A 14,161-nucleotide genomic window follows, 5' to 3' on the forward strand; every position below is an offset into this window, starting at 1 on the left:
CACACCTGGACTCCACTTCTGCCTGACCTTTCACATAAAATAGGCCTATTTGTAACTCTATAGAGCGATTCTGTAGAGCCGGTAATCTCAACCAGGGTTTTGTTGAATCCCAGAGTTCTTCCAAAGTTTTACAGGGGTTCCTTGAACTGTGTACACCTATCTGATGGTGCCTGGGTTCATAAGTGGATAGTTCCAGGTCTGCCATTTGTCAGGGACACAAGCATGATGCTAATATAGTTTTTAGCTGTCCATAAGGGTGGCCTTTGGGCTACCACTGTAAGGGCCCTTTGAAACTTGTGGTGTGAAGGTGCGCAGTTTGCTAGTCCTGAAAATGCACAGCAAGCAACCACATTTGCATACAAATGCAGTGGAGGCACTATTCCTAAACAGCAACTGCACTTGCTGTTTTCGGGAACTGCACTGCGATCTGTAGCAGCTGCGTGCAAAAACTGGTCCTCATCCGCTTTGATTTACGGGAGTGGCTGGGACTGAGGTTGAACTCACAGCAGAACACTGTGGCTCACCATGAGTCTGAAAAAATGGCTCTAGGGGGGACATTATTCAGCCTGACCATTTCAAGGCATTTTCCCAATAACTCCCGATCAAAATATTTCAGCAAGGTTTGTTTTAACATGAAAAATATTTTAAGGATTCCTCTGGTCTAAAAAAGTTGAGAAAGGCTGCTAAATAGCTTGCATAGAATATTCCTAAAGTGGAACTTTAGGTTTCCATGATCAGGCAGGTTGTTACTGCAGAAAACGACAGGCAATGTGCCTTCTGCAATAATGTGACTTACATGCCTGAATGTACCAGGTATCAGACAAAAATCAGACAAAACATCAGCTTTAGATATCAGGGACACCTGGCATTCCCAGCTTTCCTTACATGTGCTAGGATAACATATGATTACAGCAGTACACCAGCATTACAGTTTCCCCGAAAATTAAGACCTACCCCGAAAATAAGCCCTAGCAGGACTTTTCTATATCTTTAAAGGGATGCTCGAAATATAAGCCCTACTCTGGAAATAAGCTACAATATGTATAAAACATGAATGAGAGATGCTCATTTAAGTAAAAAGCTAATGCTAGACATGAGAAACCGTGGCTAAAGGAAATGGAGTCACAAGAAATTCAAGATGGAATTCAGGGTTTGGAGAGTTATGATGATGTTCCAGAAGATGATGGCATGACTGTATCTGCATAAATGTTGTTTTTTTTGTTCAAGAATAAATGTTGATTGTTGTTCATGAAAAAAAAAGACATCCCCTGAAAAAGTGCATTTTTAGAAGCACAAATTATTATGACTCCTATTTTTGGGGTAAGAGGGTAGCCCCAACATATTACGCAGCACTGTACATTAAATAGGGGTTGCAAATGACAGAGAGATGTTGACAGTGACCCAGGAGGAGAGGACCCTGGCCTGAAGAGCTTACAGTCTAGGAGGTGAGGGAAATATCACACAATAGTAGGGGAGACATGGAGCTGTGGGTAAGTAGTGAGGGTTTGAAGAGACAGAAGAAGATGGGTAGGCAAGTTGATGTGTTTCAAGTGCTCTTTTAAATGAGCAGAAATAGGAGCAAGCAAAAAAGGACGAGGAAGACCATTCCAGAGAGTCGGGGCAGCTCTAGAAAAGTCGTAGAGCTCTGGGTGTGATGAGGTTATGAGTGAGGAAGTTTAATAGGTCATCGGAGGAGCAAAAAGAGTGGCTGGGGGGTATTTTTACATCAGGTCAGAAAGGTAAGTGGGACAAGAACTGTGGAGGGATTTTAAAGCAAAGCACAGGAGCTTGAATTTAATTCTCAGGTGAAATGGAAGCCAATGAAGAGAAATACAAAGAGATGCAGCCGAAGAAGAGCGGTGGGAAGGATGGATAAGAATGGGAAAAAAAAGATATGCGATGAAAGACATCAATTTTAAGCGGGACTTTTTAAGCCAATACCATCAACATTTATTACAAAAATAACATTTTATTATTATTAAACATTAAAAATAGAAATCATTTTAAATATATAAAATACAGTAAAATCATGGGTGTAAATAATAACCTCTCCCTACAGAATACCCCCAAAGGGAATAAATTCTGAGTTACTTCTCAACACGTTTCGCGGAAAAAATCTGCTTCTTCAGGAGGAAGGAGAGGAAAAATCCGATGTTTAAACTTTCAGCAGCCCTCTTGTTTAAAATTGTTGCAGGGAAGAAGGTGGTTGTAGCAGCAATTCAAATCTCATTTATCTAATTACGAATCGTCTCTTTCGGTTTTCAATATGAATAGCAATAATCAGTCCTCAGATATACACACACGATATACATATATACACATAGCATACAGCCTGACGGCTCAGCCACGTTCCTATTTCACCGGCGTCCCTTACAAATGAGTCTGCGTATCTATGAGTGTTAGGGATGTGGCCTGGTAAATAAATATATATAGGTGGATGTCTTTTTAAAGAAAGGAAGATGGCGGCTCCTGGTGCTGGAATATGAGTTGGCCAGGTTTAGTTCCGCTGTAAATACTATATTTGAATAAATGTTGATTTTTTTTGTTCAAGAATAAATGTCAATTGACAATGAAATGAATGAATGGACTACAGAGTGCGTTAATGAATGAAGTCTGAGGTAAAGATAAATGAAGAGCCCAAGAGAACAGGTCACGTCAGGTGAAGCTAAACGAACACCCATGGGCGCCATTACTCTCCTGCAACCTGTAAACAAAGTAATGAGGACTAAGTACAGCCTGGTGACCCCTCTTTTTCCCCTGAAAGGTGGGGGCCCTGTGATATGAGCCCCCTATAGTCTGTCAGGGAGGGGAGCTGGGGTGTTGTCAGGCAGCCTGTGCTGCTTCCACACTATGACGGATGACCCTATTGAAATCATTTCACAGCAGCCCCGGAGTTGCCAGGACAACCAGCGCTCTCTTGGCTTTCATGTGGCCATGTGACAGTGATGGTGACGTCAGACAGAGGCAGAGCCTGTAGAAGGAGCCGCACAGAGGCTTGTGTAGTGAGTGCTGGATGTTGGTGCGGCTGCCGCGCTCTGCTCTCCTGCCTGCCGCTTCTATCGGAGTATGGACTATTAAACCTTCACTTCACCATCGTGCTAGCAAGGTAAGCGGCTGCCTTATTCCTGGAGGCGCCTCCTGCCATCTCTGCCCCACAGCAAACTTTGCAGCTACATGTGCATAGAAAGTCCCTGTCAGATTGCAACAGAAAGGAAATGACAGAGCCTTCTCTCTCTTTTTTTTTTTTTGCATACTGTTTTTTTTTTTTAACACACAGCTGCCTATTGACTCATACAAGCCTATGTGCTAGACTAATACTGAGCAACAGTGCTGGCAAACTGTTGCAAAGTCTGCAGACTTGATACAAGAGCAACCAATCAGAACACAGCTTTCAATGCTCATGCTAAGTTAAGTAACTAGAAGCTGCAATCTGATTGGTTACTGGGATTAGAGGGTTTACTGCACTTGGTGTTGTATTGGGCACCAGCTATGAAGCTGCATTTAGTAATTTCATCTATGAGAAATCTTCCCAAGAGATCTACAAGATCCAGATAAGAGCGGTAAGTGGAGATTGAGGCATTAGCAGTTTCAGAGGTTATGCTGCGGATTTGGAGTAGACTTCTAAAAAAAAAATGTAGCAAAGTGAAAGTAGTTGGAATGTAGAATGTGGGTGGAATGTGATAGATATATGATGCAATCCACTGGGCTACAAAAAAATGAGCTCTTATTTATAATCCTGCAGTTTTGCGTCTTATTTAACGCAGAATAACGCACGCAAAGCGCCGCCGGTAAAACGGATCTCCACCTGGACGCCTGTTCTGTTTTTTTTTAGAAGCAGAAAGGATGAAGTTTGTAAATAGTATTGGCTGATTTTGGTTTGCTGTGCTCATTTGGGATTTTGTAGCATCATTTATGCCCCAGGAGGAATGTTCACATTGGGTTTGACGTGCCGTAGTGTCCACGATTAGCTGACCTCTGTCTATGAAATGATCGCTCGGCATTCCGCACATTGTTCTTTTCCCTTATGGAGAGAAAAATATGATTGTGACCCGGTGACGGATACATCCAGGCTCTGAGCGTGAAAAAAGAATGTCACTGGTTTATATTCATGAAGCTGGGTATTGCCCGATAAATCAGTTAGTGTGTGTGTATATATATATATATATATATATATATATATAATCTGTTATCTGCATTATATATTACTGGATAGCAGTAAATAGGTAGACTTATCATGTATGTATGTAATATATACTTCCCCAACTTCCTAGACTGTAAGCTCTTCGGGGCAGGGTCCTCTCCTCCTCCTGTGTCACTGTCTGTACCTGTCTGTCATTTGCAACCCCTATTTAATGTACAGCGCTGTGTAATATGTTTGCATTATATAAATCCTGCTTCATAGCAATATATCATGGTTCCAATATATAGTACATAACTCTGCCAGGCAGTGCCATCCTTTACACTATAGTTGAATGTAAAGAAATACATCTACAATCCAACATTTTTTCTTGTTATTCTGGTACAAAATAATATCTAGATACCTATACCTTAACTCAACTTGTCAGTATTGCCATGAAAGTATTATGTAAAGTGTGTGTGTGTATTTTTATATATTTATTATATATAAATAGTATATAATGTGTGTGTGTGTGTGTGTGTGTGTGTTTATCTTTTATCAGTAATAAATATATGTGTTTATATATTGTTTTGGTATATATATATAAAATTTCAAAAGCTCCTTATTTTAGTGACTCCCAAAGAGAAAACAATACATTGTACATTGACAGCACATGCTACAAAATACAATATGGCTAGATCTAAATAAAATGAATCACATTTATTACTGATTTATAAAGCCTCTCATTTTTTATGATTGCATTGCCTCTTATGTGACCACATGCATCAATGTTACTGTATTTTGTAATGCAGGAATAAGTGTACACAGACTAAATTTGCAGCATTAAAACTCTTTATTATTGGAAGTGATAAAAAAAAGTCCCAATCATATATCACTATGGAATGGATGCTGGAAGGTTGGAGCACCCTTGGTCTCCGATTACTCTCAGGGAGCACCTGGTGGATGTCTCCAGGTCCCATGGCTGCTCGGCTACCACTAAAGTGTTATCACCACTGTGAATTTGTAATTGGTTTTCTTGTACAATATAAATTATGAAGCAGGAGGAGTGAAAGTTTTTAGAATGAGGGGAATCCGATGGGGGGGATAGTATTTCTTGAGTTCCTGAAATGTAGAAGGACCCAATGAGTGATTGATATCCATTGTGATAGAAAGTAAGTTTTGGGAATGCAAGCTTTACCATATAAAGCTTAAACATCACCACAGTTTGAGGATTTTTATATTATTGGCATTAAAGTCTACCTTTAATAAATGAGATATCATGGGGCAGTGTCTTGTCTTGTAGCACCAGGGTCTTGAGATAATATCTCACCACAATTTACATTGTGTGGATTTGCTCTGAGTATTCTGGTTTTAAGTTAAACCAAAAACGTAACAGCCGGTTCCCTGGCCTTCATTCAGTGTGACCCAGCTATGTGTATGAATGAGTTGAAGAATAGGGACATTAGAATTCTGTGTGTACATTTCAGGATTCTCCATTCCTTTCTTCCTTAAACAACTTCAGCAATATAAAATAAACTTTTGGTGGAAAATCAGAAACTGTCCCTGGAAATCCGATCCTTTCACATTTATACAGACTCAGTGGATGAATCTACCATTATTCTGTGTTTTTGTACATATATCATTCTGAAAATCCATGTAACTAACCAGTCCTAATGTTTATGTTTGCATTGCAGTGACATGATGGAAGCAGGCACATCGTAGACATAGGAAATATAAAATTAGAATACATCCGTAAGAAAGGAATTTGGGTTCAAACATTGCTTGAACTAAAACTTGATTTTACAGAGTGTAGATGGTTTCTTGTTATTGTTAGGGACTTCTGCTTTTTAAGGAACCTTTCACCTGAAAGTCTGTTTAGCTTGCTTGAGCGAGCTCATTCGTTTTCTTTAGGTCATGTAAACATAATTGATCTTGGTAATTCGGTTACAATTCAGTAATTGGATTACAATTTCTTGTTATATGCCTCTGGTATGATTGTCCATTTAGTGCTCTGTGCATGACACCGTCTGCTCGGAGGGTCACATTTTGTAGGGATTATAGGGACTGCAAGGAGTGCTGACTGAGGACTGCAGAGAATAATGACTGTAATAAAAACTTGTTCAAGAGTGGATTTCTTATTGGTTGGGATTAGGTGATGATTTTGTGTTTCTTTCCAGAAATTCTTCTGGCTGGTTAAAGCCAAAAACACATCATATGATTGCCGCCTGAGTTGAATGGCTGTGCTTCTCTTGGGTGAAAATCTGACATGTGTATAGCGAGCTGTCCTCCGATGGCAGTTTCTGAATCTTAGCTGATCAGGACTGCTGTACTTTCCTACACAGGAGAGCAGGATGGTGTGCTGCTTGCCTGAATTCCACCTCCTCTCTTCTTAGCACAGAATAGTGCTGTATATACAACACTTGTTTGTTCATCTGTCAGTGGAAATGATCACAAAAAGATATTGCCGGTGATCATGATCTGATGACATCTGTATGGAGCGTAAGGGTAGCTGTTCCTTCACAAACTTGCATTTCCTCTCCTATGATCTAAATGTGATGCATGCTCACATTTATTTGGAATTTAGTAGGATTTGTCACTCACCATATAAAAGCTTATTTTGGGCTTGCAGCAGGAGTGCCTACTGTGTAACAGAAATGCAGCAGTGTAGATGTACTTAGGTGGGCGTACAAGAAGAAAGTTCAAAGTGACATAAACCAATGTGACTAGTAGTGCAAAGAGGAGACGAGGCGCGGCACAAAGCTTAAAGCATGATGGACCTTTTAAAATGTGTTCCTTAAAGATTGGTGAATCACTACAATATGTCATGTCACCTCCAAAATGCTTGAGAGATAAAAGTTCTATGATTTGTGTTTGTTTAAACAATATTTAGTTGTTTCCTGGAGCTGTGTGTTAAAGCAATTTCTAGTTTGTGATTCCTGTGCTCACTATACATGGCCAGCAAGACACGTGTCCTAATTCCCTGTCAGTTCCTATGTCAGTTGGAGAGGTAGAACAATAATTTGTGGTGTGTGTGGGGAAGGATTATTGTTCTATAAATTGGAGATACATTTTTGGCTAGAAGTTAGGAACAACGAGCGATAAAGTCAGTGTCGGGCAACATGGCACTAATATTGTGTAACACATGCAGCAAGTGCTGATAGTAACATCTGATGGCACACAGGAGTAAATGCTTGGCACATGGAAACCCTACCTGTATAATATTCACTTTTCTAAAGCATGTGTATTATGAACAATTTGCCATTTGCTGATTTACTGTACCCACCTAAAGTCCATTACTATGCACATGTCTTTCTCAACCTTTTTAACATGGAGGAACTCTTTTATAATCACTACATCCTCAGCTCAGAGTATATTAGTGTGGTGGTAAGAAGGCAGAATGCTTCTTACATTGCTGGCTAGGGGAATGTTGACCTTACAGATAGCCAAAAAGATCATTGGTGTCTCTTAAACTGACTGAGAGGCACAAATTGTTTAGGAACCCTTGAGAAACACTGCACTGGAGTTGCAAGAACCTTCATGGCAAGATCACAGTATGTGATTTTAATTAAAGCTGCATATTTCCAAATAGTGAATAGTACTTTTGCAATACCTCCAGCATGTTACAGCTTACACAGCTTTTAATGATTTGAGTAACATTTACTTTAACTTTTTTTTTTTGTTCTTTACTTTATTCCTTTATTTTGCAGAAGAGATTTGCCTGTAGGAAAGGTGCATACTGTACATTTCCGTATATGTTGGGTTGGATACATTAGTGGGGGATGCAGATGAATATCCTGCATTATGTTGTTATATATATATATATATATATATATATATATATATATAATAGAAATCCAGCTGTTCTCCTGTTGAGTAAACCTCCATGCCATGGTCCAAGTGCTGCAGATAATATTGAGACAAATATATATATATATATATAATAGAAATCCAGCTGTTCTCCTGTTGAGTAAACCTCCATGCCATGGTCCAAGTGCTGCAGATAATATTGAGACAACTGTTTTTCCTTGAGGCAACGATTTTCAATTTATTGATCACTGCATCTACCCTGCTATTCAGAAAGTGCCTAGAATCAGTTAAAACAATTGCAAAGATCTTATTTACAGACTCGTATAATTCAACCTTTTTATATATTTGTTTTTTATAGAGGATCTTTAGTTGAAATATGTGTGACCCTACAAATGAGGGCACATTCACAACTTGAGGGTGTCTAGCTCATCTCTTCTTAAGATTATGCATTGATTGCATACTTTTCAACATACAGTATATTAACTGGATGTAAAAAAAAAAACAGCCGTGACTATGTATATACATGCTGAATGTACTTACAAGGAAGTGATTTTATAAATATTAAGGTGTTGCACCTTGCACAAAATCTGCAACATTTTTTTTTACAACAGATCTCACAATTTCCTGTTAAAGTAACTTTTGTTTTATTGTGGTGCACAGTGAGTCAAATCTTGAATGCTTTTTTTTTCCCCACTGCCTGCTCAGTCACTGGTGCTGTGATAACTGTACTCAATGCTTGACTTGAAAGGGTCACCCTATAGTCATACTGTAATGATATGTTGAGTCTGATGAGCTAGATCAGTCTGTGGGTCCTTATGGGGACGTTCTGTCTGTTTCCATTAGGCAAAAGCTATTCATTTTGCTTCCTGAAAATCCTTTCCTAGTAGAAGTCAACCTCTTTTATATGTGGATGGTTCACGTCGAAGCACTATAGCTTAGCATGAAAGAGAAACTGCCCCATTGACACCTACTTGTGTTTGTTGCAATGTACATGAAAAGTGCCTCCATGATTCAAAAGACTGAAATCCAATGAATGCAAAGGATGGACAGGGACTAGGCTGGGGAGGAAGGGACTGCAGGAATGGTGGGAGCCCCTTAAATAGTCACAATAGAGGCACCAAAAGATATGCAAAAATGCCAAATGCTCTGATTCTGCCAATTAAAGAAGTATTACGTTCGTATGGTCTGGTCTTTTAATGCAGGCAGTGTAACAGAATAAGTAATGTTAAAAAAAATATCAAAGTACATAACGTTCAACTAGTTGCGATATAGCTGATATCCCAATGAAGCTGTTGATAGCTCGCCGATAGTATCACTAGAAATATTTGGCTTAGTTGATGACTTTTGTAAGAGTCTGGCTGTGCTAGACAAGTTATATCTAATTTCTGGTAATAGGCATGGGCGAGTGTAATCTAGTATGAGTGTAATGCACATAATTTAGTCAGTGATGGGGTAAATATAAAAAAAAGTCTCGGAAGACTGGAAACTCTCATTACATACAAGGCTTTTCCCTAAAATAATAACAATTCCTTCCACCCAGAGTCACAATCATTCACCGATCTCTCACCCCATGGAACTGGAGTTGTACCATCAGCCAAGTCAGGAAGAAGGTCCAGAAGGTGAGAGATTGGAACAATGATTTAGGAGATCTCACACCATTGCTGATGGGAAGTCTGCCTGCCCTTGGCATTCAAGCAACACTTTTGCTAATTGCACGCATATTAATATTTAAAGAGCTGAGAGGTAAAGTATACCTAAACACTACATCAGAATGCCAGGCAAATATAATAAACAGTTTTAATTCAATTGTGGATTCATTAAAATTATTTAAAATGTTTGTATAAATACATAATTTTTGCTTTTATATCCGCTACCAATACCATGTGTCACTCAGACTAAGACTACATACACACGTCAGATGATTCTCATCTGATAATCGCCTCAGGGCTAGTATCGGTTGAGAATCTGGAATGTGTTCAGTACTCATCAGACGTCGTTCATGGATTCATCCTGGCAGAGCGAATTATCTTAATACAAGTGAAAGGGAGAGAGCGCAGTGGGGTGCCGCTCCGCCGTTCTCCCCTCTCCATAGACCAGAACGATGTATGTACAGCGCTCACAATCTTTTGTGAAAGATCTTTTCTAATGACAATTATTGAACGTGTGTACTCTTTCAGTTGGGGTTTGAAGGCCAAACTCCAACTTTGCTGTATAAGCTTAAAGTTGCGTTGTTTTTTCATAGAAGACAGTGTTCATAACTTTCCAGTTGTACTTTAAAGCCCAGTTAAGCTTCAGACCTTTCCTCCTTCAGTTTCTTTAGGACTGATAAGTAAAAGACTGAGCTGAGCTGGATTTGGCCCCTAAAAGTTGTTATTATAGGACTGTAGTATGATTAGCCTGTATATTGGGTAGAATAGGATGGAGAGATGGCTTGACAATACATCAAAAGAAAACTGGGCAAGGCTGACACCACTTAGTCCAGAAAAATGCTGTGTGTTGTTGGCCTACAAAAGGGCTTATGATGACTGCATTTGTTACAGATCAGAGGACATCTTTTATTTCAGCTTCTTTAAATGGATACAAAATTAAGAAATGTGCATGTATTTACCAGATGTGCTGCAAAGTTTTGTTTTTCTTTGGCATGTATTTTATACTTCTGTGGTGATATGATTCCCCTGCAGGGCGGTTCTTTCACGTGATTTCGGCTTCTCCGCATTACCTGAAATCTTGATGGAGAGGTCTCTCACCTTGAAGCTGTGGGCAGAAGCTGGGTATATATAAAGTAAAAAATATTTACCTTACAGTTTTTTTTTTTAAGTGTTTTTGTCAGAGACGTAGCAGGAAAGTAATTTGTGATTTTTATAGCCCAGTGTGTGGTTTTCACTAAATATTTTTGCTCACCCCTCTCTCATTTCAGAAAGTAGATAGATGAGCAATGCAATGTCTTGTACTTGGGCCCGAGCCAGGGCTTCCCCGCCCTGCATAGTTTTCTGTCTGACCTGTGGATTCTGAGAAGTAGTGTGACAGATTACTCCTTACATAATACAAATTAGGGCGTTTTTGTGGAGGAAAGTGTAAAATCACAAGGAGGAAGTTATAGTGTAACGTTGTAGTTCAGCTTTTATTTATAGCCCTAGAATGAATACTTCCTTGTTATTTTTGACTGTGTTCCTTGTTCACCTTCCTTTTTGTCGACGTTCTCTTTTTTTTACACATTTTTATGGATCTTCTGATTAATCATTAAATGCTTTGGTAAAACTACAAGTTTGTACTTGCCTTTAGGAAAATTAAAGTGAACATGTCTGCAAAAAGTATTAAATACGTCATTGGCCTAATAACAGCTACCCCATAGAACATTGCTTCTTATAAAATCTGGTTCTTTGCATGTTGAAGGCTCTGAGCACTTTATACAATTCCTAATTGCAGCCAATGTTAAAAGAGTATCACAGGTCATTACATTTATTTTGGATAAATAGGAATTGGTTAAAGTTGAACTCCTATTGCAAGGACTTAATGCACATTTGTGCCTGGGGAAGTCATTTTTTTTTAAAATACTGGATAATACTTTGCTCCCCCAGCAGTTGGCGCTCTATTTTTCCCTCTGCCACTTCAGGTTTTGGGTGGTTCTAAAAGTCCTCACTTACAATGCAGGGCTGCTGGTGCTGCTTTGTGCATGGTAATATTAGAGTGCCAGTGATGGATGGAGTGCCATAGAGAAGCGGCTTTATCGGCTGTATGAAAAGAGGAATCCTGTAGGAGGGGGGTAGGATACGTGAAAGTGCTTTTTTTTTGGTGTCTTAGGTCTGGGGAAGCCCAGACAGGGAACTTTCCCCAGAGTTCAGCTTTAAAATCATTATCAGTTTCCTATTTTCCTGTCTATGTTCTATTATGGAGGTTTTCCTTCACTTTATTTTACAAATGCAAAAGATTTAGGCTACATACACATGTGCAATAATTGTCATTGGAAAGGATTGATGTACATTCTGCTCTATGGAGAGGGGAGGGGGAGAAGGATGGAGTGGCACCCTGCTGTGCTCTCTCCCTTTTACTTTCATTACGATCGTTTCTCGTTTGTCGTCCGTGGATTGGCCAGGACGGTCATCCGCATGACGAGCGCTGTACACACGCCAGATTCTTCTCCGATATCAGCCCTGAGGGGGACAATCATCTGAAATGTGTACGTAGCCTAAGTGAGAAGAGAGTGCCCTATTTTCCTGCTCCATCAACACTTTACTAATCATTATTTGCCAACACTTTCTCTCTTCCTGGCAATGAACAAGTTGGAAGGATGAATCCAATCCAGATTTGAAGGCCAAATTCAATCCAGATAAAAAAAATCACTTTAAAAACTTTATTTTTATATCAAACATATAACAACCATCTTTTAACAATAAAAACATATTATACAAGCAACATCTCCTGTGTATACACCAAATTAATGCCTTACACGTTGTCGACGCGTTTCGCGGACTATCGAGATCCGCTTCTTCAGGACGGTTACAGGAGATCTACGATGCTAACATATGATCCAAAGATTCTTTAGTGTTCTTTATTGTTATATTCACTAATGCACTTTACAAGGTGTAACATGCCCCCTCCCCATCCAGCCATCTTCCACACCCTTCTAGTTTTTCCAGGCCTTAAAGATGCACATACTTAGAAACACAGGCTGCAAGGAGCTTCACAGCCTAATATTTAGGGTGGAAGGTAGTTCCAAAAGTGTGTATTATTCTGTACATTTTTCACCTTCCTAGACCCCTTATTATACTGTATTTAGTTGTAATAATTATTTCTTTAATTTGAATTTATACTACTTGGCAAGCTACGTTCTTTTTTTATATAGCTATGTCTGTCTTTGATACTCTTCCTTTTAGGTTTGTTTAGAACAGAAGCTTTTCACGACAAAGCAGAAAGCTTTCCTTGAAAGATGTGCTGAGTAGCCTGCAGCACCACCTGTTGTCTGTGAGAGACAAATGTGAAATTCATATGCATTATTTTACCTTTACCTGATTAAACAAAATAAAATAAAACTTGGATTTGTAAATATGTACATGCATACATTATATTTGTAGAAAGGCACTGTGAATCTAAGAGGTTGTAAAAAATATCAGCTGGACCCTCCGTGATGGAATGGGACATATAGGTTATATATTACCACTGGAGCCCTATAAGATGCATTTTATCCTTTTTAACCTTCTTTAGATCCTCAGGTTCCCAGGAGTGTAAAACAGGTTCCTCTGTCTGCTCTCCCCTGCACACCACAGGGTTTACTGTAAAATACTGGCTGCAGTGTGCAGAGCCTGCAGTCTCCTTCAGGATGTTGTCTGCATAATGCTACAGAGAACACTTTGTGATTGGAGGAGAACTTGGTCAAATCATTATAACTGGTCATGTGTCTGAGCTTTCCTCTTCCTGACACTTTTTTTTTAATTATTCACTAAAAAAAGGGTGCTCTGCTTACTTCAGAGTCCCGAATCAAGGGAACAACATTGTACTTTATTATACGTATTTAAATGTGCTACAATAGGGTCAGCTGAGATTCCCTATATATCTGTAACCTTTTCCTGCTAAGAATAGACTACAGAGTTCAATTCGTTCCGTGCCCCTTTTTACACCCGTTTCTGTAAAATGTGTGGAATCCTGTGTTTTTTTTGTTTCCTGCATAATGACGGCATGCACCTCACTTAGGTAAACACTTTCAGCTGAATGCTGTAGTCTTCTATCCCTCTGTGGATTTGGTTTTTCCACTGTTGGATTGATGTGAGAGAATTACCCAAGATTGATCTGTCAGGGGATTCATTTATGGGTGTTATAGGAGAATACAATACAGCATATGTGTGTTAGAGATTATTGGGGATGGTAATCTTCTGGCAAATTTCTACATGCACAGAATAATTACATATATTACAGCTGTTTTCCTTGCTAGGTTTGGATTTATGGTATTTATTTTTGTCAGTCCAGTTTTGATAGGCTAGGGAGCATGGACAGAGCTATACAACTATCACTCTGTGCCTTTCTTGTGTCATGTTCCTATCAGGATATATGCATGCAGCTTTCCTTATTGATTCCCAGACTGGACTGCTGTATAGAGGATTGCAAGGAACTAAAAGTATTATATATGTATTTTTTTCTAGCTGCATTAAAAAAGTCAGCCTGTTAGTGAGTTGCAACCCATCCTTTATTCTAAAGCAATGTGTTTCCAAAGGCCAGCTTTTTTTAGCAGTGGATATGTTAGGT

General features: G+C 39.2%; 1 protein-coding gene across 3 annotated transcripts in view; it reads left to right on the forward strand.

Moving 5' to 3' along the window:
* Window positions 1–2,951: 2,951 nt before the first annotated feature.
* The window catches only part of NCALD (neurocalcin delta), a 64,518-nt gene continuing 53,308 nt past the window's right edge, over window positions 2,952–14,161 (forward strand). Inside the window, exon 1 of one of the 3 annotated variants that reach the window (XM_072410820.1) lies at window positions 2,952–3,106. The gene's annotated coding sequence lies outside the window, so the exon portion shown is untranslated. Of the gene's footprint in view, window positions 3,107–3,301; window positions 3,561–10,604; window positions 10,707–14,161 lie in introns of those variants that run through there. The other 2 variants (XM_072410822.1, XM_072410823.1) reach the window with 2 other exon arrangements.

The sequence above is a fragment of the Pyxicephalus adspersus genome, chromosome 5 (assembly GCF_032062135.1).
Source record: "Pyxicephalus adspersus chromosome 5, UCB_Pads_2.0, whole genome shotgun sequence".
NCBI classification, from domain to species: Eukaryota; Metazoa; Chordata; class Amphibia; order Anura; family Pyxicephalidae; genus Pyxicephalus; species Pyxicephalus adspersus.